Raw genomic sequence first — 26,088 nt, forward strand, 5'->3', positions numbered from 1 at the left:
AACCTTCGTGGCTGGTGTGAGGGAGACAGAAAGAGGAGGGTTATTGTGCAGGACGACTTTCACTATCACTAACGGAATCACTGCTACCTATTGGTTCAATGGAATCTTTTTCTTTTCATGCAACTTTAACAAGGAACCCATCCCATGACACTTGCTTTTGTCTCCTTTTGAGGATTTCGCGGAAATGTGACATGGCATTGTCGTTAGATTCGTCGCTCGCACTGCTACAGACTTATTCGGGTGGTACTTTTCTACAAAATTTTGCACTGTTCCCCACATTTTACACGTCTCCCTCATCTCATTTGAAGTGAGGGATTCCTCCGCCCTTTTCTCCTCCTCCTCCGCAGATGAGATGCAGACGTAGACTTGTTATAAAATCTTGCAATTTTGGCGACCCGAATACCTCGGTTGTACTTCTCGGTGATTTCCTCCTTAACTTCCACCATAATCATCTCCTTTTTACCACCTTTCTTTTCAACCTTTTTCTGCATGGAGGCCATTGTATATGCTCGCATGGATGTTGACTACAAGCGAGTATTCATAAACTCTTATCATATACTGTATTTAATGTAACTGGCAATAAGGCAGCAGACAAAAGGGTCTATATCTGTCTGCAAGCAGCTTGACCTAGAATGAAGCAAAGCCTTCCTAGGCTTACTCTTGTGTGGAAAAGCAAAGGACTGTCCATAGGTGCTTTGAAGTGACAAAAAATACACTGGTGCCAGCTGTGGGCACCTTCCAACATTCTGAAAAATCACTGATTTCTGCCAAACACCACAGCCCGAGACTGAGCATCTGAGCGTGGGAGATGATCACCCCAATCCCGCAACAGAGAGAGAGAGAGAAACCATTGTCTCAGTTGTGATCATATGACGTTCAGCATCATGTGCTACTTATATTGCAAGACATCACCTGTTTATCTAGTTAAAATTTAGTAGAAATGTTTGCTAGTCTTGTGGAACACTCACAGAACAAGTTACTTGTAACCCAAGGTTTTGTTTTGTTTTTAATTTTTTTTTTCAACGTTTATTTATTTTTGGGACAGAGAGAGACAGAGCATGAACGGGGGAGGGGCAGAGAGAGAGGGAGACACAGAATCGGAAACAGGCTCCAGGCTCTGAGCCATCAGCCCAGAGCCCGACGCGGGGCTCAAACTCACGGACCGCGAGATCGTGACCTGGCTGAAGTCGGACGCTTAACCGACCGCGCCACCCAGGCGCCCCACCCAAGGTTTTACTGTACATGATAAGTACTCAAAAATGATAGAAAATTAAAAGAGAAAATATTGCACAGATACACTACAGAGCAAGGCAAGGCATATCTAGTTACACAGCAGAAGTAGGATTCAATCATTTAAGACAATATAAAATTGCCATTCTTTTGCCTTCTTTATTTTTTTTATTAGGACATCCATTTCTGCCAACGGATATGGACTACCGTGAAAAAAATTTGCAGTTTTTTTTTTTAATTTTTTTTAAACGTTTATTTATTTTTGAGACAGAGAGACAGAGCATGAATGGGGGAGGGTCAGAGAGAGAGGGCGACACAGAATCTGAAACAGGATCCAGGCTCCGAGCTGTCAGCACAGAGCCCGACGCGGGGCTCGAACTCACGGACCGCGAGATCGTGACCTGAGCCGAAGTCAGCCTCTTAACCCACTGAGCCACCCAGGCGCCCCAAAATTTGCAGTTTAAATGTTGTTAGCAGAACTTCCTGCTGATCCTTTCCCACTCTCAGAGACGTAATAGGTAATCAATAACACATCTTTTGATCCTGTTTGGTACAGTGATGTTCAAATGTGCGACAACGAATATAAACGAATAGTACCTGCTGCTTTTTATGTGCCAGGCACGTTGCATACATACGGTAATTTAACTTCCCCAGTAATCTCCACTGATAGGTACTAATTTCCCCATTTTGCAGATGAGGAAGGCAGATGTCAGAGACATTACTGACTTTCCTGTCACCATGTCTCACAACCAGAAAATGCCAGACTCTGAACACAAACCCAGGTGTGCCTGATTCGAAGCCCGTGCTCTTTGCCCCAGGTCAGCCCATATGCTTTTCGGACCCCCATGTTTAGACGCCCTGTCACTTCTGAAGGAAGTTGTCCTAACTGAAAAGCTATCGCGTCTCACAAAGATCTTCAGTGTCTCTTCAAGGATCAACCTAAATCAGTGGCTATGTTTTTAAAGCAACAAACACATACTAAAGCAGGTGAACCCAAGGAAAGCAGATCATTTCTTGGGAGACGTAGCACAATGAGCCACTATAGTCAACATACTGGAGACAGTGATTGCGAAGAAGCCAAGATGGCGTCTCCCAGTAATGACCACCATCTTTTTGTCTGCTTTCTTTCTAAATTTACTAATCTATTTAAGGCCTGTCAGATTGTTTCAGTGTCAGTAGAGATTATCTCTAAGAGCCACGTTAGCTCCAGGATTCTATGATGTCACAAATTCTGCCATGTTGGATTCTCAGAACGGTTCTTCGGAAAGGTGCAGATGACTCTGAGTAGAGCTCTGATTCCTCTAATTTCAGGTACAGGCTCCCGCATATCTAAGAATAAACACCCTCTAAGACAGACTGAGTGACGTCTTCCAAGAAAGGAAGGAAGGAAATAAACCTTTATTAAATTTGGGGATTTTTGCCAGGAAATAGGCTAAGAATCCTTCCTTATGTTATCAAGCCTAAATCCGGCAAGCCAATCTATCAAGGTGAAATTCTACCTGAAAGCGGTTTAAGAAAAATTTCATCTTCATCAGTGATACCTGTTTGCGGCAGAATAACAGTGCCAAAGGTGGGTAGATTCCACTCATCTGTGCATCAAAATACTTAACTGGCTTGAGATGTGATGTGCAAAGAACTGAGAAAATTCTAAGAAAGAGCTGGGTAAATGGAAGAGAACATTTCGGTGCGGTGGTGAGACATCCAGAGGCAAACCGTGGAGACTGAGACATCTAGCCATAATGGGGGTGGAAGGGTATGTGCCCATGAGCTTTGTGGGGACACCAGAAAGGTGGATAAAACCAGGAGATAGGACACCAGACCTGACATTCAAGAAGCATCCAGAAGAAGTGGCTGCAGTTTTCCTATCAGGAGCCTGAACCTCTTTAATATGAATAAGAAATAATGGCATTGATAGTTTCCTTTCTGAACATTGAGGACAAGTAGGAAATTACATTGTGTGCCATGCAAAGGTTAGGCATACATAATTCAGGCCTAAAATTAATCCTGAAGCCAAAAAGCTACAGGAAAGTGGAACAAAAGGAATCGGAGCCTCTGGGACACCAAAGAGGGCTCTTGGAGAGGAGAGGGCAGTTGCCTGAAATAGTCAACAGATGGAGCTGGGGGGCTGCGAACCCCTCCGATTTCAGCGGGCAGCGGGGGACGTTTGCGCGGGGAGCTGGGCTTCCCGCTGGCGGCGGCAGTCAGTGCTTCTGGCGCACGCTGATCAAAGATACGCGCCCGCCACACGCAGTCCTGGGATCGCGGTCAGAGAAATACGATTCCAGCCTGAGGAACGCGTGAGCCGCTGACGGCACAGTGAAGTGTGCACGTCCCGCGGAGGCTCTGACGCAGCCCCAGGACCAAGCCAGCCCTTTCTGTACCTCTAGTCCTTGAGCATCTGGGTCACGGAGAACCAGAGGCGGGACCTCGAGAGGTAGTGGCTTTGGAACCCACAGGAAATTTCTTCCTTCTATTTTATTTATTTACTTATATGCCTCTTATTTATAAATGATCTCATCCGTCCAGAATCGGCACTTTCTCTAACAAAGAAAATGTTTTTTGTCCATAAATGGAAATAAAAATCGGCTAGGAATATCCACCATTGCTGTGCCTGACATAACTGGAGTGAACGAGGGCCTTGGAGGACCGCCTAAAATTGGTGGTAGGGCTATAGCTCCTGGGGAGGGGAACCGCCACTCTTCCCTTATGAGGAGGCAGGGCTGAAGCTCCAAGAAAATGAGAACCAGCTCTGCCTGGTCTGACTCATGATTTTGTCCACTCCATTCCGGGCACAGTGCCCGGCGCGCAGTAGGTGCTGAATACTTTACCGTTCATTGGATGAACGAACAAATGAATGACCTAAAGCCATTGTGGCCTTGGAAGCAGGATAAGAAGACGTTGAGCCTCACGGATCTATATTTAAATTCTGGCTCCCAAATCCTGTCAGTGACAATGTACTGGGCAAGTTATTTGACCTCCTCTGGCCACTAGTTCTTCAACAATAGTGTGCCATATTCGTTGCTATATTCTCAGTGCCTGGAAAGTAATAGATGCTCAATAAATACTCTGTGTAAATGGGACATTTTGCATCAGCTTTCTTGTTTGTAAAAGAGGTACCAAGACATCTACCCAGGAGAATTAACTGTTAAGAAGATCAAATGTGATAATATATTTAAAGTTCCTGGCTCACAAAAAGCGTTGAACAAATATATGGTGACTATTATTTTTGTTGGCCAACATCCCCACTGCCCTCTGTTCCAGTAATCCAGGTAATTCTCAGATGTGAAGTTGGGACCCAACGCTATGGACTTCTCCCAGGAAGTAGCTGTCTGTGTTCTGCCTTCTCTCTCCTACTCACCTTCTAAGCATCTGAGCTTGCACTCAGAGTTATTCAAGCGATGTCCTGACTGGGGAGGTTGTGATCAGAGAACATTATCCACTTTAGCTCAGGCTGAAATTCCAGCTGACAGCAGAAACAAAGGCAGTCTCAGTGCTCAGTCAGTAAGAAGGCAACTTGCTTCCTGGGAGTCAGGCCTGTTTCCAACCATAGCCCATACGAGGCCCACAAAAAGAACACGGCAGTCTAAGCTCATCCCTCTGAAAGATGCAACAGACCAAACTCCAGGTTTCAGAGGGCTTCCTGGTTTGAAAGATTCTCCCCGAAGCTAATCCTGGCATTGGCTTCCTTGAATTTTCCTTTGGGAAAGATACCAATGGGAATTTCCACCTCAGGATTGGACAATCGTGACTTCAGATCTACAGGGGAAGTTTCAAGGGAAATCAAAACTTCAGGACTATCTGGAAGCTTCCAAGAAGCAGACATCTGTAACTCTAGAGCTTTGTAAGATGAGCCAGGACAATTTTCTTTCCAGAGTGCTTAAAGGCAGCCTTGCCCGGAGAATTTCTAAAGAGTCATTCGATTTCATGTTTCAGTAAGATGATGACACAGAGAAAACCCAACAGCAACGCAATTACTTGAAGATCGTTCTTCTGTTTAGGGGGGATGGATTGGAAACATCTTTTAAGGAAGAGGTAGTGATGATAACACTGCATTTGTGTAGCGTTTTGACATTTCTTATCAATTTTGAATTTATATTGCCTGCTTTGATCTTTAAAACAATTCTGTAAATTAGGTAGACCAGGTACTTCTAGTCCCACAATACAGATGGGAAAACTGACATTTAGAAAGTCTAGTGGATTATCCAGACTTGCATTTAATTAGAGGCAGACCTGAAATATGCTTCTGCCTACAATGCTTTTCAATGGACCACCCAGCCTCCCAGCTGGGTTTGGACTAAGTGGAAGAAGAAAAAACCAGGATGATAGCAACTTCCCATAACAGGAACAAATAGATTATTGTAGTTCAAATCATCCTTATTAGGAAATGCTCCTTCCTAATGTTTTCCAAAAAACTCACAAATTATGTCCCAGAGAGGTTAAACCTGAATCACTTTCCTTTCAACTTCCAATAATTAGTTTCAAATATGTGACCACTATTTCCCATGAATTTGTCTTCTGAAATACATAGGAAGGAATGCCACTTTAGGAGAACAGTTTTCTCTAAAAAACATATGAAAAGTTGTCTTCTATAATTTGAAACAGTTGGGCCCATGATTGACTCTTGGAGTGGTTGAGGGGCCCTTCCTTTCCAAAATATGTTTCCTAAATTCCATACATGTATACTTGGCTGTAAGCTTTCACACGTGTGGGATGAATTTAGCTTTAATTGACTTGATTATTTGAATGAATTATCAGCTGGGTAATTTGCAAAGTCAAGTTATAATCACATACTTTTACTCAGAAATAATAACTCTCACAAGGTCACCTTCCTCACTTTTGTTTCTCAAGAGACTTTTTAAAGAAGTTGACAATAGGAGAACTCCTGTTGGATTAATCGTGTTTGTATATATGGAAGGCTTATGGGCTTTGATGCTAAATGTCACTAGTTAGACCTAATTTTGATGGTAAATGTCACTAGTTCATTCATTCATTCATTCATTCATCTAAAAAATCATTCTACCTATGCCAACTATTGCTATCAGGGCACACATGATGGTAAGTTAAACTTGCGGTTCCCGCCCTTGTGGAACTTACAGTCTCGTGGCTTTATTTGCTGTGTGTCCTTAGGCAAGTTACAGTACTTCTCTGAGCTCCACTTCAAACTGTAAATTACATGATAATGGATACTAAAATACTGAAATGAGTGAAGATATCTTCTTCACAAGACGGTGGTGAAAAATAATTTAAATAGCATAAAGCACCTGATTCTTGGCCAATGGTCAAGTAAATACTGGTGTTTGCCCAATTTAATTAAATCAAGGCCAGCAGCAGAGGCAGTAGAATCCCTGATGACCTCTGTCTGGATAAAATGCCTGGAATGTGGGTTTTACCCTCAAAATTCTACTCACTGAAACAGCTCTCTCGGGGACCTCCCAAAACTGGTGATCTCAGCTGGACTTTTTCACGCAAAATCCTCTCCCAGCTCTTGGCAGGGCACTTATGTCAGTGGTCTTGACCTCCTGCAAGAGCCCCTCTGTCCTGGCTTTCCTGGTTCCGCCTGCTCTCTCTGAGTGTTCTTCCTGCATTCGAGCTTGGTGCCCACCTCGCCCTTCTCCTCTTCCTGCTCATGAGGACCATTTCAGTGCACATGTCACCCACATCCTCTTCACCGGCCGTGACCTTTCTTCTTGCTCCGGTCCCATGGGTCCGACATCCAGCTGGCCTGCAGCTGAACAATTTCCAGAATTGATTCTGTCATCTTCTCAGAGGGGACTCCTCACCTCACCTTTCTATTTCTCTTCATGATGCCACTTACATTCCCAGCCATGCCAACTGGAAAACTGGGAATCCTTGTGGGCCTTCCCTGTCCCTCAGTTTTCACATTCAAGCAACGATCAAATGCTGTCGATTTGACCAAGTCTCCTGAATCTGTCGTCCTTCTTTCCCGTCACCCTTGTGCAGGCTCATACCTCTTACGCAGACTATAGCAACAGCCTCTACGTGGGCCCCTGCTCTGTCTCTCTCCACCCCTTCTCACTTCTTGCTACTAGGCCCACCTCGGTTCCTAAAACGCACCGCTGATCACTTTGCCTCCTTGCTCAAAACCCATCAGTCTCTCCCCAAAGCATACAAAGTAATGTCCTAATGCCTCAGTCTGGCACCTTGGCAACTCTTCAGAATCTGATTTCAGCTGACATTTGTCTTATTTCTTTGGGGGCCTCTAACCTCCTCCCCACACTCCTGTAATTTACAGTCCAGTGAAGGAGGTCAACAGTACTCGATCGTCACAGGAGGGCACCTGTGAATCATGATGGGGGTTCTGAATGGCAAAAGAGGGTACCATCAGATCCTAAAACTGAGAGCCCGGTTTGGCACATTCAAGGAGCTGATAAAAGGTTGGAGAGATGTGAACAGAGCAGGGAGTGCGCGGTACATGACTGGGAGGAGGCAAAGCTGTCCCCTCGGGGCTTTAGGGAGGCTCTCGGGTCAGTTTTGTTCTTTATCCTAAGAGCAATGGAAAGCCATTGGATGGTTTTAAATGTGGGGAGGATCAAGCTTGTATTTTTAAAAGCCGATCTTGTGGCCTGTAAGCTCCTTGAGAAGGAGGACCTGGCCTTTAGCTCCTGGTAGCCCCTGGAGGGCCGGGAGCAGGGTCTTCTAAGACAAGCGCACCACAGGGAGCTGCTAACCGACTCCCTGGGAAGAGGAGGAAGGAAGGAGGGGACATGAAAGAAGAAGATATTGGGAGAGCCAGCTAAATTGACTGGAAAGAGGTGAAAGCCATTTGGTATTCAAGGTGCAGGTGTAAAATAGCGAGCTACTTTTGCGCAAACGTTGTTAGTGTGGGCTGTCATTTCACTGCTGCACCACAACTTGGCAGAAACCTTGCTGGCATCTGGCCTTGGAATTGCCTTCAGAGGGGTTTATCCATTACATGTCACAAATCTCATTGCTTTATTGGTCAAACTTGGTACACACTCTATGTTTTCCTGCCCCTCCCTCTTGCCTCTATGTTCTTTTTATCCTCCTCTTTATATAGTTTTCTTGGATTATAAATTATATGCCTCTTCATATTGTTTAACTTGGATTATAAACTTCTAGAAGACAGAGACCAGATCTTTGAAATAAACTCTAATAAGGAAGGCAGCTGTTCGGGAGCTGGATGCCCTACAGGGCTTCTCCCGTTAACTGCGAAGGTGAAGGGTGTGAGTGGGGAGGGCATGAGGGGTTGATGAGTTGAACGGGGGACCAGGCACAGGGCAGGGGAGCTCCCTTCAAAATATACACTAATGTGGGAGGGAGACACCTGGGTGGCTCAGTGGGTTAAGCATCTGACTTCGGCTCAGGTCATGATCTCACGGTTCGTGACTTCAAGCCCCACATCAGGCTCTCTGCTGTCTCGTGGAGCCCCCTTCAGATCATCTGTCTCCCTTTCTCTGCCCCTCCCCGCCTTGAGTGCCCATGCTCTCTCTCTCTACCTCAAAAATAAATAAACATTGGAGCGCCTGGGTGGCTCAGTCAGTTGAACGTCCGACTTCAGCTCGGTGATGATCTCGTGGTCCGTGAGTTAGAGCCCTATATCAGGCTCTGTGCTGACAGCTCAGAGCCTGGAGCTTGCTTCACATTCTGGGTCTCTCTCTCTCTCTCTCTCTCTGCCCCTCCCCCTCTCATGCTCTGTCTGTCTCCCTCTCTCAAAAATAAGTAAACATTAAAAAAATAATAAATAAATGAACATTTAGAAATATATATATATATTAATGTGGAAAAATAGCTTTCATAAGTAGAATGTTGAGTAGTGGTTCACGTGTGGACTCTGGAATCAGAATACCTGCATTTATTTATTTATTTATTAAAAAAATTTTTTTTCAACGTTTTTTATTTATTTTTGGGACAGAGAGAGACAGAGCATGAACGGGGGAGGGGCAGAGAGAGAGGGAGACACAGAATCGGAACAGGCTCCAGGCTCCGAGCCATCAGCCCAGAGCCTGACACGGGGCTCGAACTCACGGACCGCGAGATTGTGACCTGGCTGAAGTCGGACGCTTAACTGACTGCGCCACCCAGGCACCCCCAGAATGCCTGCATTTAAATGCAGACGCTATTACTTACTAGCTGAGGGGCCTTGGGCAAGTGATTTAAACTCTGTGCCTTGGTTTTTTCATCTGTAAAATGGGCTGATAATACTACCTATCTCATAGGCACTTAAATATTAGATAATACTTAAAGATGAAGTATGGAAGGTGCCCAGAACAGGCCTGGCCCAAGGGGAACATTCAGTACTTCTCAGCTGGTTTTTCTATTACTGTTGATAAGCAAGAAGGTGCCCGTGTTTGTGCTTCATCCAATTTTAAGATCCTTTTCTGAAAGATGTGAAATTGCAGTTATGAAGTTTCATGCACATTTTTCATTTATTCTTCTACAGACTTTATTTTGATGGTCCACAGAAACGTAATTAGCATTGTGCAAATATTTTGGTTAGGACTAAAAGCTGCCTGCAACATTTAGCACAAAGAACAAAACCTGAGTCATCACATTTTGAGAGCTGAATGTGAGAGCTCTGTGGTAACTCCTCTAACAAATGAGAGATTTTGAATAAACAGTAATTATGCAGCAAAAAATTAAGTAACAGCTGTGGGGAGTATGGAAGCAGACAGAGGCTGGAGGTTTGTGTAAGTGAAGGATGTAACCTGGTGAAATAATTTACTATCTGGAACAACTGAAATACCAACTCTACACGTATCACTTGAGTGGGAAATTTAAGGGACGAAAATACTTCCATTTCATCTTGGAACATTTATTGCCACAATGTTTACTTTTCAAAAGTAGGTGTGATGTTAGCCAGCTGTGGTTTACTGGTATAATGCACAGTGATGGTAAAACACATGTATATTTATTTGATATGGTCAGAATTTCCAGTCATTTCCTAGCCTGAGTATGGCAGCAAGTTTCCATTTCTTCATTGTTTTTATTTAACAGCAATTTTTGAAAGGATTTCAGCACTTCAAGTAAATGAGGAAAGAACAAAGAGCTCAAGAGAGGGGGAGAGAGAAGAGAGACAAAGAGAGTAGGCAAATGGTAAGAGATGAGAAAACAGAGTTGAGGCCAAGAAGTGTAAAAATTAAGCAAAAATCTTGCATCTATCTCTCTACAGTGAGTTTTGGCTGAAATCTCTCTGTATTAAAAACTTGCCCAGCAAGGCATCAAGATGGCCTCTGGCCGGAGACTGAATCATCTTTGCATGACATCTACATGCCCTACTTGTGCGAGTCCTCAGGGAACAGAGCAGAACCTCCATTCCAGATCCAAGAGGATGGTGTGGCAACCTTTCCCATCCATGTGCCCAAGGATCCTGACGTGGAAAGAGATGATACCACCTTCCCCCGCACAGTTCATTCTAGTTATTCATACTCCTAGAACTGGGAAGCTCATAATCTACTCCTGTCTAACTGCTGTTTGTAGAAACACATTTGTCAGAGCCTACCAGAGCCATAGACAGTGTGAAGAACAAAGAGGGTGCCCAGTGGGGGAGAGTCATAGAAATCCCCCAAATGAGGAAATTGTAAGTAGGTTTGTTTCATGACTCCTTTTCTACAGGAACCTGCCCCAGGTATGCGTCCCTAGTATTTGACAACGCCAAAGAAAATGTCCCCTCACCCCTCACTCATCTACCAAGAATTCAACCAGGAAATGATGGAAGATCCTTCCACACTGTCCCAGTTCGTACTCAACGATTGTCTTTTTATTATCTGGCTTGACAAATTAAAAAAAAAATGTTTACAGATAAATAAATGAATGAATAAGTAGTTTTCATTTCCTCTCCAGCTTAAGTTGCAGTAGAATCGAATGGCGAGATGTATGTCTGTGGAGTGTAGGGCTGTGACACTGCATTTCTTCTGAGATAAGCAGTATGATAGTGTTTTGTTTTTTTGCACCATTTTGGAGATGGATAAAAACAGTGCTAAAATTTCCAGAAGAGTTAGAAACAGAATGTCCATGCTCAGCCCTTTGCTCTCTTTTATAAATCAACCCCAGGGTTGAAATTTTGACTGAAATTGCCTTATTCACAGAGAAGACTCTCCATGCCTATTTGGCATAAGAGATAAAGAAGAAGAAAAAAGAACTACATTATTCTCTATCTTGGTTCAATTTTCCCAGTTCAAAGCCAGAGACTGGTAGCTCAGGTAGAAGGGGTGTGTGGGGCCAAACTTGTACCCCCTGAACACTCAACACATTAACTGAAGGGTGTTTGTACTGAGCTGTCATTAGGTCAAGCAGGAACCGTTACCACAGACCCGGCTGGGAGGAAGGGTGGGTTTGATTTATTCGCTGTTTACAGAGCAAAAACAAGCTGAGCAAAACTAAGGCAGACTTATGGGTTCTTGGCCAGCCAGGATCATGTGCCTGTCATATTTACTCAGCTCATATTCCTGAGATTGCACTAAAGTTTACACAGTACAGAGTGTTTTAAATGTTTTCCCTGAAGTAATAAGCTGTAGACATTCTTAGCTACCAGTGTATTTAGATAGCAGACTTCAAATGTAAGTACAAGAGAAACATCAGGCAATTGGTTTTTCAATGAGAAGAAAACTGTGGTTAGCAACAGATAAAATCGTGCCTGTTGTTCTTTAAAAAATTTCTTTCTTTGGTATTCTGCAGTTTCACTACAATGTGCGAGGGTGGGTTTAATGTTATTTATAGTGTTTGCAAATGGTTGTGTTTCTTGAATCTACAGATTTGTATCTTTCATCAATTTTGTAAAATTCTCTACCATTATCTATTCAAATATTCCCTTTCCTCCATTTTCTCAATGTTTTCTTTCTGTGACTCCGATTAGATTTGTGTGGGACATCTCCTTTTGTCCTTCATGTCTTTTAATGTTTTTGTATTTGTCATCCCTTCATCTTTCTGGACTGACTTAGGATGATTTCCTCAGATCAGTCTCCTAGTTCACTAATTCTCTTTTTGTCAGCGACTTATCTATTTTTCACATGCCCATTCGGTTTTTAAAAATATATGTATTCCACAGTTTTTAATTTTTGAAAAAAGTTTTGTTTTTAAATATAGAATCATAATAAATTGCAAAAGTAGTACAGAGAGTTCATGTATACCCACTTTTGCCTTGCCCCAATGGTGACCTAATTACAGTGCATTATTGAAGCCAAAAAATTGATTTGTACAATATTTTCAACTACACTGCGATTATAGAAGTCTTTGTCTTTATTCTATGACTTTTATCACCAGTGTAGATTCATACAACCAGTGCCGCAATTAACGTGCCGAACTCTTCCATCAACACAGTAGAACACTCTCCCGCTGCCTTTTTACCGTCACGCTGCTTACACCTTGTCTTAACTCTGGATAACCACTGATCTGTTCTCCCTCTCTATACTTTTGTCATTTTGAGAGTTTTCTCCAATTTGTAACCCTTTGAGATTGGCTTTTTTTCATTCAGTGCAATGCCTTTAAGATCCATCCAAATTGTGTGTCTCAATTGCTTATTTAGAGAGTTCTTCGTGTATTACAGATATAAGTCCCTTATTAGATATGTGATATGCACATATTTTCACCCCCAATAAGTTTTAGCTTTTATTGCCATATTTTTCATTTCTAAAAGTTCTATTTGGCTTCAGTTTTCCAGGTCTGCCTGATCTTTTTTCAGTGACACTTGTACTTTTTCCATGTAAGACCTTCTTTTATAACTTTAATCCTTTAAATTCTTTTTAAAAATCATTTCTGTTCAAGAATTATAGTATTTAAAGTTCTAATTCTACCTTTTGTACTATACACATAACTTTTGGTGACTCTTTTTCATAGTATTGTTTCCTCATATGTTTTACAGTTTTAGATTATGAACTTGCCTTCACTGGAATTTAATCTCTGGGAATCCCTACAGAGACCTTGCTAACGGGATGTTCTTCAAGAAAGGTTTTGCATTTGCTTTTGTAAGTTACTCCAAAAGCACCACAGCTAAGCACTACTTTTTATGCTATTATCTGAACTTAGAGCTTCCTACATCTTGCCCATGACATGAATTTGAACATCAGATAGTGACGTGGCTATAAGTCCTCAGAGATATCTATCTATCTTTCCATTTTAAAAATCCCTATTTTTAAATCCTTCATCTTGGCATCCTGTTGTGGCTTCGGTTCCAACTTCCTGTCTCTAGGGCTTACGGCTTTATCTCCTGTTCCTACACAGGGATTCGGATCCAAACCCCTTCCCGGCAGCCGCTAAACTTTCAGGTCTCCTGTTGACCTCACTGAGTTTCATTTCCCTCATTACTTTTGATTTCTCAAAATCTGGTGATTTCTCTTACTTTATTGTGAGCTCACTTCTTCACTAGAAATGGATTTCACTTAAAAATAGCATATTTAAAAATATTTATTATATTTTATCCAGGGTTTCTCATGTGTAACAGTGGAAGAGTTTTCCAACTATCTAGAGGAGTATTTTCCCCATTAGCTGCTCATAACAAATTTTACAAAACCATCTACTGGATCTTTTAGTAAAACAATGCTAGTATTTACGATGGAGACATGCCTCTGCGTGACCTTGGAAATAAACATTGCTTGAGAGTGCAATTATGAGGTTCTAGCTCTCAACATAAATGTCACATCTGCAGAGAAGACTTCCTTAATCAACTCCCAGCCCAAATCACATCTACTTCTTGCTGTCGTTCAGCTTCGTCAAAGCACTCACATTATCTAATTTTTTTTCAGTTCTTAAGATATATTTATTATAAATCTATTCCGGCTGGAATATAAGTTCATGAGGTTGACCATCAGGTCAGTACACAGGGATAGAAAATAAGCTCACGCGTGTAAGCAGTCACCAAGATATTGGTGATGTGGACACACGGAGTGTGGCATAGGTGGCCAGAGACACACAAAAGGAATGTAATTTCAAGGAAGAAAATGGAAATTTAGTAAAATAGTATCCCGTTTGAAAGGAGAATAAACATAAAAAAAAACAAAACAAGAGAATGATTGCCTTCATAGGCTCTAGAAAAAATGTGTGAGAGCGAGAATTTGGCAGTGTTTCTCCAGCTCTGGTCAAGGTTGAGGAGATCTAGTCTGGAGCATAGAAGAGTTATTTCCCGCACTTCCTGTGGCCTGAATGAAAATGCAATTGGGAGCATCTCTTTGATCTGATTTCACAGACCAATAGCAAGCGAACATCTGATTAAAAGTGTCCAGGTGTCATGCAGGTGTTCTGCATGGCAGACGTGGGCATTTTGACCTCCAAGAAGGATTACCCTCCTTGTAACTAATGAGCAGGCATTTTAGTTTATCCATAAGTTTCCTGTGAGGTTTGTAAGCAGATCAGTCCCAATCAGCCCAGTGCAACATCAAGTTCAATGTCAGTCAAGCTGAAGATCAGGGCAACAAACCAGCCTCCAAGACCTGTTCTTCCCCAGAGCTCATACCTGGGCTGGCAACATCAGATGGCCCAAGGAGCTTTTAAAAATATTGATTCCTGGTCACCACCCCAGACTTTCTTGATTCAGAACGGGTATGAGGTAGGGAGAAGGAGAAAAGAATCTGTGTTTTCAACAAGCTCTTATGATTCTTACGCAGCAGACTTGGGAAACACTGCCCTAGATCATTTTCTTTTTCATCCCTTTTTAACTAGAATATACATCTTTTTTTTTTTTCATCCCTGCCCCAGAATAATGACTCTGATTGCAGAGGACTTAATTGAGTTTAACGCAATCTCCAGTACTGTAGTCTTAATCATCCCACAGGTAATTGCAATTCGAAATAAGATCTTCTCGGTGCAAACAAATCTCTGGAGCATTAGGGTCTCCTCGTTCTTGGGAGCAAGGAGGAAGATCAAGTTCAGCTCTAATGCTCTTTCACCCACCCTTCTGCAACCCTCTCCTATGTCTGGTGTTTCCTGCTCACCCAAGCCACAAAAATGTATGTTCCAAGGTGCTGTCTACAGCTGTGGGTCACCGGCTGTCTCCGTGCATCTGTGCATGATTTCAGTGGCCCTTGAGGATTCCCTAGGAGACAGATACAGTGTTTCACTCAGGATCCTGTGCCTCTTCTGGTTGCTCTTTCTGCAGGAAGCACCCACTTCTCCCCGTGGGCCTTAGAGTGCTATGATTCAGGATTCCTGTTATTTGAGTGGGGGCCGGGGGAGAAGGGATTTTGATATCTTAACTTTTGCTATTATTCAAGTAGGAAAAGAGAAAGGAACTAACGGGATGGAGGGACTGAACAAGAAATCAAATACGGCTTTCATGCAAGAAACAGTTAATACGTTTCTTAGAATGGCTGCTTTGGAGAACACTTTTCTCCAAATTAACTTCCTTCCTGGAATTCACCTACTGGTAGGCTTTAATTCTATCTTGAAATAAGCGAAGTGGAAAGACAATGAGAAGCATAGGTTATGGACAACCCAGAGGACCCGAGTGTTTGCCATAAAATCTCTTACCCCAAGATCAGGGTTAGGATTAGAAAGTATAATTCTCAGCATTAAATTTCATTATCATTTAAACGTGAGGTTTGTAGCAACTGCTTCCTGGGCTACAGAGAATCAATTCCATTCTTCAGTTTTATTCAACAGGTATTCGTTGGCTGTCTAATTTGTGCAAAGTAGTTTTGATGATAAAGCCTGCAGATTTCACAAGAGCTAGGACTACCTTGAGAGTGTTATCTATACACTGTGACAGTGAAGTCTAGGAACTTACATGACAGCTCATATCAGCTCAAGTCACATGTACTTGATGACCAAGTTGATGTGTCTGGCATTCTGCAGGGCTTCACAATGGCATTCTCTGGGCTTGTGATGGGTCACCACTAAATACTTTCTCTTAGTGCCTCTGATAAAAGTTATAGAAGGCCACGGTGCAGTAAATTGTGAAAGGACTGTATGATTCCTTCACAGAGAAGCTTGCACTGCCATTTAAAGAGGAGTCATGTTCATTCGACAGGCTTTCACCTGCCAGGTATTTGCAACTGAGCACTTTCATATATAGAAGGGCCATCTTGCATAAAGTTAGCAACAGATTTTTCAAATATTCTCTGTTGAACTGGCACCTTTCTTTTTTTTATTTTTTAAATGTTTATTCTTATTTTTGAGAGAGAGACAGAGAGAGAGAGAGACAGACAGACAGACAGCACGAGTGGGGCAGGGACAGAGAGAGTGGGAGACACAGAATCCGAAGCAGGCTCCAGGCTCTGAGCTGTCAGCACAGAGCCCGATGTGGGGCTCGAACTCACAAACCGCAAGATCATGACCTGGGCTGAAGTCAGACACTCAACCGACTGAGCCATCTATAAGCCCCATGAACTGGCACCTTTCAAGGTATACCGAATATCTTCCCTTAAATGTATTCTTTTTTTTTTTAAGTTTATTTATTTATTTTGAGAGAGAGGAAGAAAGAGAGAGAGAGAGAGAGAAAATCCCAAGCAGGCTCTGCACCAGCAGCACAGAGCCCCACACGGACCTGGAACTCACGTACCATGAGATCATGACCTGAGCTGAAACCAAGAGTCAGAAGTTTAACCAACTGAGCCACTCAGGCAGTGGCACCACTGGCATCAAGTGTTTTCTATTTTCAGAAAAAATTCAGCGTTTAAACATCCCATTAGAGAGAGTGTGGGGGGTAGTTGGAAATGAAGAGTCGAAGCTACTATTTCTCTTTTCCTCTTAGTTCCAAAAGCATCATGAGCAAACGCATAATGATCCATCACTCGGCACTGCATTGGACATATTACAAATATGCATATCTATGTATCTGTTGACACAAATTGAACACAATTTCAGAATCTCTAAAGGCAAGAAAGAGATTTTATTCAAGCCCAAGTTAGGACAGCCACCCGGGATATACAGTCTTCACGAAGAAGAGAGCGCTCCTGTAAACAAACATCTGGTCATCTACAGCTTTTACATAATTTATATAAAAGTTACAAAGGACATAGAACATTTGACAAAGACATTTCAGAAAGTTGCAGACCTTATCTTAAATTCGGAGTATATGCAAGGCTGTATGACTTTAATCTCATGGGAACCAGGGAAGTTTTTTACTTTTTCTTACCTTTTGTGTTCAGACTGCTCCTTTTGGTAATTCCTTTTGGTAATTTTCTTCAACGAAGCAGATGTACAATGTGTGCTCAGGGCAGAAACAGAGCCCACACTTTGAGATTTTGCCAAGGCATTTTGACCTTGGTAAATGTTAAAGTATAGCTTCCCCGGGAGCTCAGGAGCAGGGGCCAGGAACATAAAAAGTTGAAAATGTCCTTTATCAGTTCTATATCTATTCAGAAAAAGCCTCTGAACTCTAACATATCTCAACCTGGCCGATATATGAAAGAAGAGGACCTACAAAGATTTTACAAATGAAAAGGACTACGTGGCAATATATGTAAAGGCGATATTCAAAAGTGTTGCACCCATGTGACCAGGAGACCTGTCAGACCAATCACATACTGGTGGATGCAGGCTTAGCTGTAATCCTGGGTTATATGGGCACCAGATGGAGAAATGTGTGGAGATCAAGTTGGGAAGGTGAAATGTTCTGGGTGCATCAAAGTAGACTCTTGGAAAGAACAGGCCTTGAATTGGGTGGTGCATAATGAGAATATGTCTTGGCAAAGTGTTGAACAGAGGCTGTTTCATGAAGAAGTGAGTGCAAGGGAAGATGAGGGGGTGGGTGACCAGGGTGTTAAACAAGGTATTATTGGAATATAAAGAACTGGAGAAAACTGTATTCACTGGATCTCCTCTCAGGGAAAGAACTATGTATGTTTGGAAGAAATATTATGATAAGCTTCTTGGGGTAGGGAGGAGAGATTGTATGCATGTTTATGTTCAAGTAACGATGTAATGATTATCTTCATGTTCTGTTAAACTTCCTATTTAGCTGCAGGGCCTTTATTTTGCTAATTGGGCATGGCCCTCTTTGTTCTTCATACCCATCCAACCCCATTCCGGAGCTCAGCCACCCTAAATAAATGTTGAACAAACATCTAGAGGATATTGGTGTGAATATGAGAACCTGTCCGGAATGCCACGGCCAAGGTCAGGGAGCTCTGCCCAAAGTCAGGGAGCTCAGATGGTATGTGGGCAAGCAGGAGGGTTGTCTGTGGAAAAGAGAACTAAACACAGTGAAGAGAGAGAGACGTGGGCATCATGGCTTGCTAGAGAGAGCACAATACTTGCAATCAAAATACCTGGGCTCCAGTAGAACTTTGTCACTAACTACCCATATAATCGTAAGCAATTGGTTGACTTTTTATTCATCTTAATGTCATTGGGGATTAGAATAGTGCTACAGGGCCTGGAGACACATAAATATTTATTGACTATATGAGCAAATGAATGAGCAAATGAATGACAGCTTCAACTTCCAGTTTCTTCAACTGCAAGATAGAAATAAATAAATAAAACTTCTTACATTAGGGTCCCTTCTTTCTTCCTTAGACTGAAGGAGAGAATGCATATATAAATGCTTTGGAAACCATAAAGGACCCTCTAAACTCCAATGATTTTATAGTCAGACTAGTTATAATGGTAGGTCAAGAGGTATAAAATCTGCCTATTATTAATGTTGAATGCGTATCTAAGTTGATAGATAGGGATTCTAGAGTTCTGGATCCCCTGCTTTGAAATAAGAGGACACATGCCCTGCATCCCCAAAGTTGGGGACCACTGAATCGGTGTCCTGGAGAGTTCTACAGTTCAGGCTACCTCCTGTCTTTCTCCTTTACTCCTTACTTCCACACTTCATTTCTGACACTTCTGATCACCAAATGGGTGGGATTTTTTTCCCACACCAAGCAATTCTCCAGGACAGTAACCGGATGTCCTACAATTTAACTCAATTGTGACCCTACATACCTGGAGATACTGTCCGATCCTGCAGCTTAAGGGCTCAGTCCCCCAAGATTGCCTTCACCCCAGTTCAGATGCCAACCTCAAGTCCAGATTGTCACCTGTGCTTCTGACTGATTGGCTATAAATTAGAGGTTCCCATGACCCCCCCTCCTTGGGTTCAATCAATTCGCTGGAGCAGCTCACAGAACTCAGAGAAACACTTATGTTTACTAGTTGATTAAGGGATATGATAAAGGATACAGATGAACAGCCAGATGGAGAGATACATACAGCAATGTCTGGGGGAGTCCTGAGCACAAAAACTTCTGTCCCTGTAGAGTTGGGGTGTGCCACTCTTCCAGTATGTGGTTCACCAACCTGGAAGCTCTCCAAACTCCAGATTATTTGAATGTTTATGGAGGTTTCATGGCATAGGCATGATCAATCATTATCTCCATTTTCAGCCCCTCTTCCCTCTCAAGACAATGCAGAGCCGAACATTCCAGACTTCTAATCATGGCTTGGTCTTTCTGGTGACCAGCCTCCATTCAGGAGGCCAGCCAGAGTCACCTCAGAACAAAAGAAGCCCTATGTCAGGAACCAAAGGCAGAGACCAAATATTAGAACAAGAGATGCTCCTAGTGTTTTTATCACTGAGGATATTACAAGGGCTCAGGAGCTCTGTGCCAGTAACTGGGGACAGAGACCAATATATATTATCTCACACTCTGAAACCATGACCAATATTTTGCTAATTTGTGGCAAAATGAGGGAAAATAAGGATGCTGTAATCTATTTTTAATAAAGCTACTTACATGAAAACGTGAGGAACATCCTCTTTTTTTTCTGAAATTATGTTCTTCCTTATTTTGGTATCAAATAGTCTTTTAAAAATGAGATTAAGGCAGTAGTAGATATTTATGTGGACTGTCCTTATCTAGCAAATCATAAGACGGCAATTCTATGTCACTGCCTCAATATCTCATTCATTTTACTCCCTGAAATTTTGTTCATGCATAAGAACCTTAAGTTCAGCGACTACTCCCCCAAGAGAGTTCTGGAAGGACACACAGGAATTTGGGGTTCTTGCATCAGTGCCATTTTCTGGTCCTTCAACCCACTAAAATTTAGCAGTTATAGATTTAAAAATTCTATAGGTAAAAATAAACCAGGAGAAGCTTTTTTGGAATGTTGTTCTAATGAAACAGTGAGATACAAAAAAAAACCCTTGTTTTTGGAGTCTTTGTTGAGGCTTATTAACAAAATAAATGACTAAAAATTTACACTTAAGCCAAATGGAAGCAGTAGCTGAAATATGAATAGATAAAATTATTTATGACCATTTCAGCATTGGCTTAATTGCCAGGGAAATGAGATGCCTGTTTTAACTTGACTGTTTTGGCATTTTCCACCTCTCTGCTTTTTTCCAAGATAACCTTTTAAAGACTGGTGTTGACCAGATTGGTGTAGGTTTTGACCAGATTGGGATCAAATTACATTTTGACTTTGATATCTGAGTCAATCCACAAATCAAGACTGAAGCATAAAAGAGGCCATTAAGAATTTGCAGATGGAGTTACCTTTTATTGTTCGTAACAGTTTTCAATTAAATTTAGTACATGGAGAGAAGTTCTAGAAGTGTTTGCATCGTCCTCAAACACTTGTCCTCAAATTGTCCTCAAATCATTTTTAGAGCATTCTGTTATTTCCAACTCTTACGCCTCCTAATTCTCCTTTATGGTAGTTTGTCTTTTCATGTGGTTTGCAATCCTTGATTATGAACTCATCCCTAGAAAGGTTGTGTGTTTTGTTTTCCTCTCCTGAGAGACCTTCTGACCTGGGGGTTGTGAATCGTCTCTGTAGAGCAATTTGACATTTGCATCTTCTAAAGCCCTAGGGTTTTCAGTGTTCTATACTCTTCTTCATTTAATTTCTCAGTTTGGGATTCTGGTGCCACACACGTAGTATAGATGGGTTATGATGTGCGTGTGCATGCTGACCTCAATTTTCAATTTTCCTTAATTGACTTTTGCCAATTTGAAACTCCAGATAACAAGCTCAAAGCTTTCTTAGGATGCCTTGTGAATTTCCACCCGTTATTATTTTTTTAATGTTTATTTATTATTGAGAGAGAGAGAGAGAGAGAGAGAGAGCAGGGGAGGGGCAGAGAGAGAGGGAGACACAGAATCCGAAGCGGGCTCCAGGCTCCGAGCTGTCAGCACAGAGTCTGACATGGGGCTTGAACAACCCATGAACCATGAGATCATGACCTGAGCCAAAGTCAGACGCTTAGCCCCTTCACTTGTTATTTTTATATAATCTTTTGTCACCATTGAGCTAGCATTTATTGAGTGCTTACTCTGTGCTAGAGCTTCTGCAGACACTATTCTACAAGGACCTCTCTACTCTCTCCACTGGGCAAGTATCAGTAAGTTCCATCCATTTCTTGTGTTTCTCCTTATCAGTACCTGAAGGGCGTATTTACTTTAGGCAATTATAAGCATAACAAAAAGGATTTCCTGAGAATGGCTGAACCTGCATTTTGGAATTATATATGCACCCTAACAGTCTTCTTGTATGGTATATAATATCACTCTAATGCTAATATCCACTTATTTCCCACCAGGATTTAGGGGAAACCAGGAGTCACTGGAACCAGGTGTCATACTATTTGAGTTCAGGCCGTCCTTTTTGTTGTAGTTGTTCCTAGTCTATCTGGGACCCTATTTCCATGACCCGTGCTGTTTCATCTAGATTCACTTCGGACCGATCATTTTAGCATTGGAGTGTATGTATGTAATTTGCAGAGCGTTTTTAGTTTTTCTCACTGCAATTGCTCAAAATTCAGTACTAAAGTACATCATATGACTTGCCATTTCCCCAAACTTACCGTTCCTCTCCTCAAGGAATTCCTCTGACCAGAATTCCTCTGCCTGGAACCCCACTTTAACCCTTCTGTCTGAGAAACTCCTATGTGCCTTTCTCCAGACCCAGTTCAAACGCCTCCTCAATTGTGATGCCCACCTTTAGCCTCCCAGCTAATCCATTCTTCTTCTGTGCTCCCAAATCACCTTCTGCATAATCATGAATAATTATTTGTACATATGTTTATTTCTCCCATCAAATATGAGCCCCCTTGAAACGAGGGGGAGTGTTTATTATTATTATTATTATTATCATTATTATTATTATTATTGTCTTTAGCAAACAAGAGTTCCTGGCACATAACAGGTGATGAAGAAATGATTGGGAAGTAAATGAATAAAGGTTAAAGGCTTTTTATTTATTTATTTAATATAATTTATTGGCAAATTGTTAACATACAGTGTGTAAAGTGTGCTCTTGGTTTTTGGGGTAGATTCCCATGGTTCATCGCTTACATACAACACCCAGTGCTCATCCCAACAGGTGCCCTCCTCACTGCCCATCACCCATTTCCCCTCTTCCCACCTCCCCCCATCCACCCTCCGTTTGTTCTCTGTATTTAAAAGTCTCTTATGGTTTGAAAGGCTTTTTATTTAATCAACTGTATTTTTATTCTTGGGTAATTTACATCTTTTTTTTTTTTTGAGAGAGAGAAAGAGAGAGCACATGTGCAAGTGAAGGAGAGGGGCAGAGGAGAGAGAAAGAGAATCTTAAGCAGGATCCACACTCAGCTCAGAGCCCGACTCCGGGCTCAATCCCATGACCCTGGGATCATGACCTAAGCCTCAGTCGCTCAACTAACTGAGCCACCCAAGTGCCCCTCCGTCCTTTTTTTGCTGTTATGCAAATACGTGTAATGTAGGAAATACCAAGGACGCATCTGTTCTACCACGTCACTGCTAATGACTTTTGCAAAATGTCTATGAATGCCTTCTACAAAACTACCTTCTGAAACTGTGGTGGAAAAAGTTTTATACAATTTATCCATCTGGATGAAGGTCCCAGTGTGGCTGTTTTATAGTCTCATGTTCATGACCTGTGGGTAAACTCCTAAGAACTTACGTGATCCCAGCCAAAGCCAGGAGCAGCCACATTAGAACCTCTGGGTTATACGCATCGTCCCTGGAAACACTGGACTCTGGCTGCACTTCCAGTTGTAAATACCTAATCACGTCAAAAATGTGTAAAGTTCCAAGTCCAAGGCACTGCACACAGCTCTTTCCAGTACATGGGTCACAGCTGCAAAGCTGTCAAAATAGCAGAACAGTGGCCTGGAACTCTGCCCTCCAGAGGTCCAGGGCATGTGGGCAGATTCACAGAAACAGATGGCTAGACATGGAAGAAAAGCTAGATTTTGATTTTTTGCTTTATAAATTCAGCAAATTGGGCACAGCAGCAATAGTCAGATTCTATCTGGTTCACTCCCAGCAAACCAGACTCTTGTGGATCTGCACGGCTTCACGTGGCTCCATTTCTTTTCCAAGATGATCTCATCTTGCAAATGGGCTTTCATCCTGATCAGGTAAAGAGAAAAGCTGGTGACTTGGCAGGATAACTCTTGCCTGTAAGAATCAGGCCCTGATTCTGAGTGAATCAGGGCTCCACATTTTCCGGACATTTATCTTTGTTTTGGATCATTTGAGGCTGAATCCACACCTTGGCCACTCATCCCTCCACTGTTCTATCTTTCCTTGATAAGAAGAGAGTAAGAAGTAGACGGGCTATGAGTTATGTTGTTAGCACGAAGGGCCTTTCTACATTGTTTTTTCTCTTTTTACAGTTTATCTTACATTCCCAGTCATCCAGCAGAATTGTAAACTGGTAGTTTGAAGGGGCTGGTACAGCTCTTCTCTCAGATAGTCCTTATGCCTCTGACAGAATGCTTCCTGGCCATGGGACTGACCGTCGAGAAAGACAATACAGCCTGTGGGATGTGGCTGGTTTGGGAGGTTTTTGAGTCTTGACGCTGTGATTTGGTGTTATGTGTTCTTATCCTCTCTCAACCTAAGTTATTGAATTTGTGAAATGGGGCTAATAAAGCATTCAATTCAGGTTGACAGTAGGCTAGGAGAGCACTGCCACCGTGTCAGCAAGGACAAGGTGTAGCTGCCACACTGCCAAGACCCAGCACCCCCTAAAGTGACTCAGCTAAGAAGGCAGTCCCGGAAGGGCAGCCTAAATTGTGCCCAAAAGGCTAATGTCCCATCAAGCTGTTGGAGCAGCGGGTAGGGGGACCCCTCCCTCAGTGGCTACTCGGGAAGGAGGAGGAAGTAATGCGCAGGTGCTGAGATGATGGTTCCCATTTCGGACCTGACATTCAGGATTTCTGTGACTATCAGCAAGTTATTTCATGTTTTTAAGCTTCATTTTCTTCACCTGCAAATTGAAACAATATATCTATTTGGAGAGTTCCTGAGAAGCTTAAAGTAATGGAGTGAAAGCATGACAAGGGTTTAGCAATGGGCTTAATATGTAGCAAGTGCCTAAAAATGGTAGCTTAAGGCAAACAAGTAGCTGGAAGACAGCAGAGTTCGGGGAGATGGATCCATTCCTGGTAGAATCCCTGCCCATAAGAGGACAGATGAGAGGGACAGGCTCTCTCTTTGCGATGGGTACTAGTGAGAGCCAACAAGCCCAGCCTAGCCATTGGGGCACGGGCTCAGGCTCTGTTCTTAAGGTGGCCATGCTGTTGGACGGAATTAGGATGTGGATATCAGGCTTCATCCGGAAATTCTCAGAGACCTGTATCTTGTACTATGTGACAGGATGCCTGAGGCTTTGCAAGGGAGAGTATTACGCTGGTTGGCCTGTCGGAGTCTCCATGATGCATCCCCACCACCCACCCCTCCAGTCCTCAGGGTGAGTTTCCTGTTCAAGCGTTTAGGGGGGGACTGAATGCGACTTTCGAGAATTGACTTAGAGCTTGGGGGAACCAGGAGGCAGCTGACACTTCCCCTAGTTGCTCACAACTTGTGTTGACTGAAAAATACTGCCATATAAGGTTCCCCATGACCTGACTTCTCCCCATGTTTTTAGCCAGGCTCTTCTTCACAATTTAAGCTTTGATGATATCCCCACTTATACCATGCTGATTTATGCCTCCATATCGTTGTTCTTCCCAAACCTTCAGCCTGCAATGCTTTTCCTGCATTTCTTCATCTGGACAGCCTTCAACATCCCTCAAGGCTCAGCTGAGTAATCCCTTCCTCCAGGAGGCCCTCCCTGAGTCCATGGGATAAAAATAGCAACCAATCAATTAGCACTTAACTGAGTACCAGACAAGTGGAATAAGCATTCTATACTTTGCATCATGTAAAGTATAACTTCAACAACTCTGAGGAAACAGAACCCTCAGAAAGTTGAGTGGCCTGCTCATGGTCCACTTTAGCAGCTAAGATACGTTGGAGCCTGGATTTTAAGTCATATGTGCTAAACCCAAGACTGATGGTTTCTAATCACTATGATAGGTTGCCTCCCTGCACGTACCTCCTTCAAAATTCCCACAAACCCCTTTGCAATTTCTCTCTAATCATGTGAAATGGAAGTCATTCACCTCTGTTAACTCCTCCGAACAGAAGGAAATTCCCCCAGGACAAAAATTCTCCGGATCTAGCTCTTCATCTCATACCTGACATGGAGTGGTCATTCAGTAAAGGCTAAAGGCCATGTGAAATAAATCAAAGGGTACAAAACTTATTTTTTAAATGGTGGTGGAGAGAGAGACATGGGTTCGGGGGAGCTCCTCGTCTAGCAGGGAATAGGAAATGATCAACATGCAAGGTAATTCAATAGGAAAAAAGAAAATTGCTAAGACAGATTGGTGCTCAAAAGCTAGATAAGTGTATGGAAAAAAGCAAACCTTAACCCTTACCTCAAACTATATGCCAAAATTAATCCAACAGCAATCACAGATATCTCTGAACATAAAAGCTGAAAATATAAGGCTTCTAGAAGGAAACCTAAAAGAATATAGTTGCACTATGTGTTAGGCAAAGATTTCTCAAGACAAAAAAAAAAAAAAGCACTAAATTATAAAAGAAATTATATTGGACTTAAGAAAAAATAATCATGGGGTGTCTGGGTGGCTCAGTTGGTTAAGCATCTGACTCT

General features: G+C 42.4%; 1 long non-coding RNA gene across 1 annotated transcript; it reads left to right on the top strand.

Annotated features, from left to right (window-relative positions):
* The first annotated feature begins 695 nt into the window (after positions 1–695).
* On the top strand, positions 696–26,088 carry LOC125156632 (uncharacterized). The gene is made up of 3 exons (XR_007148713.1): positions 696–861; positions 15,247–15,251; positions 26,078–26,088. It is a non-coding gene; the product is annotated as an uncharacterized LOC125156632 (long non-coding RNA).

This window comes from Prionailurus viverrinus, chromosome F2, assembly GCF_022837055.1.
Source record: "Prionailurus viverrinus isolate Anna chromosome F2, UM_Priviv_1.0, whole genome shotgun sequence".
NCBI classification, from domain to species: domain Eukaryota; kingdom Metazoa; phylum Chordata; class Mammalia; order Carnivora; family Felidae; genus Prionailurus; species Prionailurus viverrinus.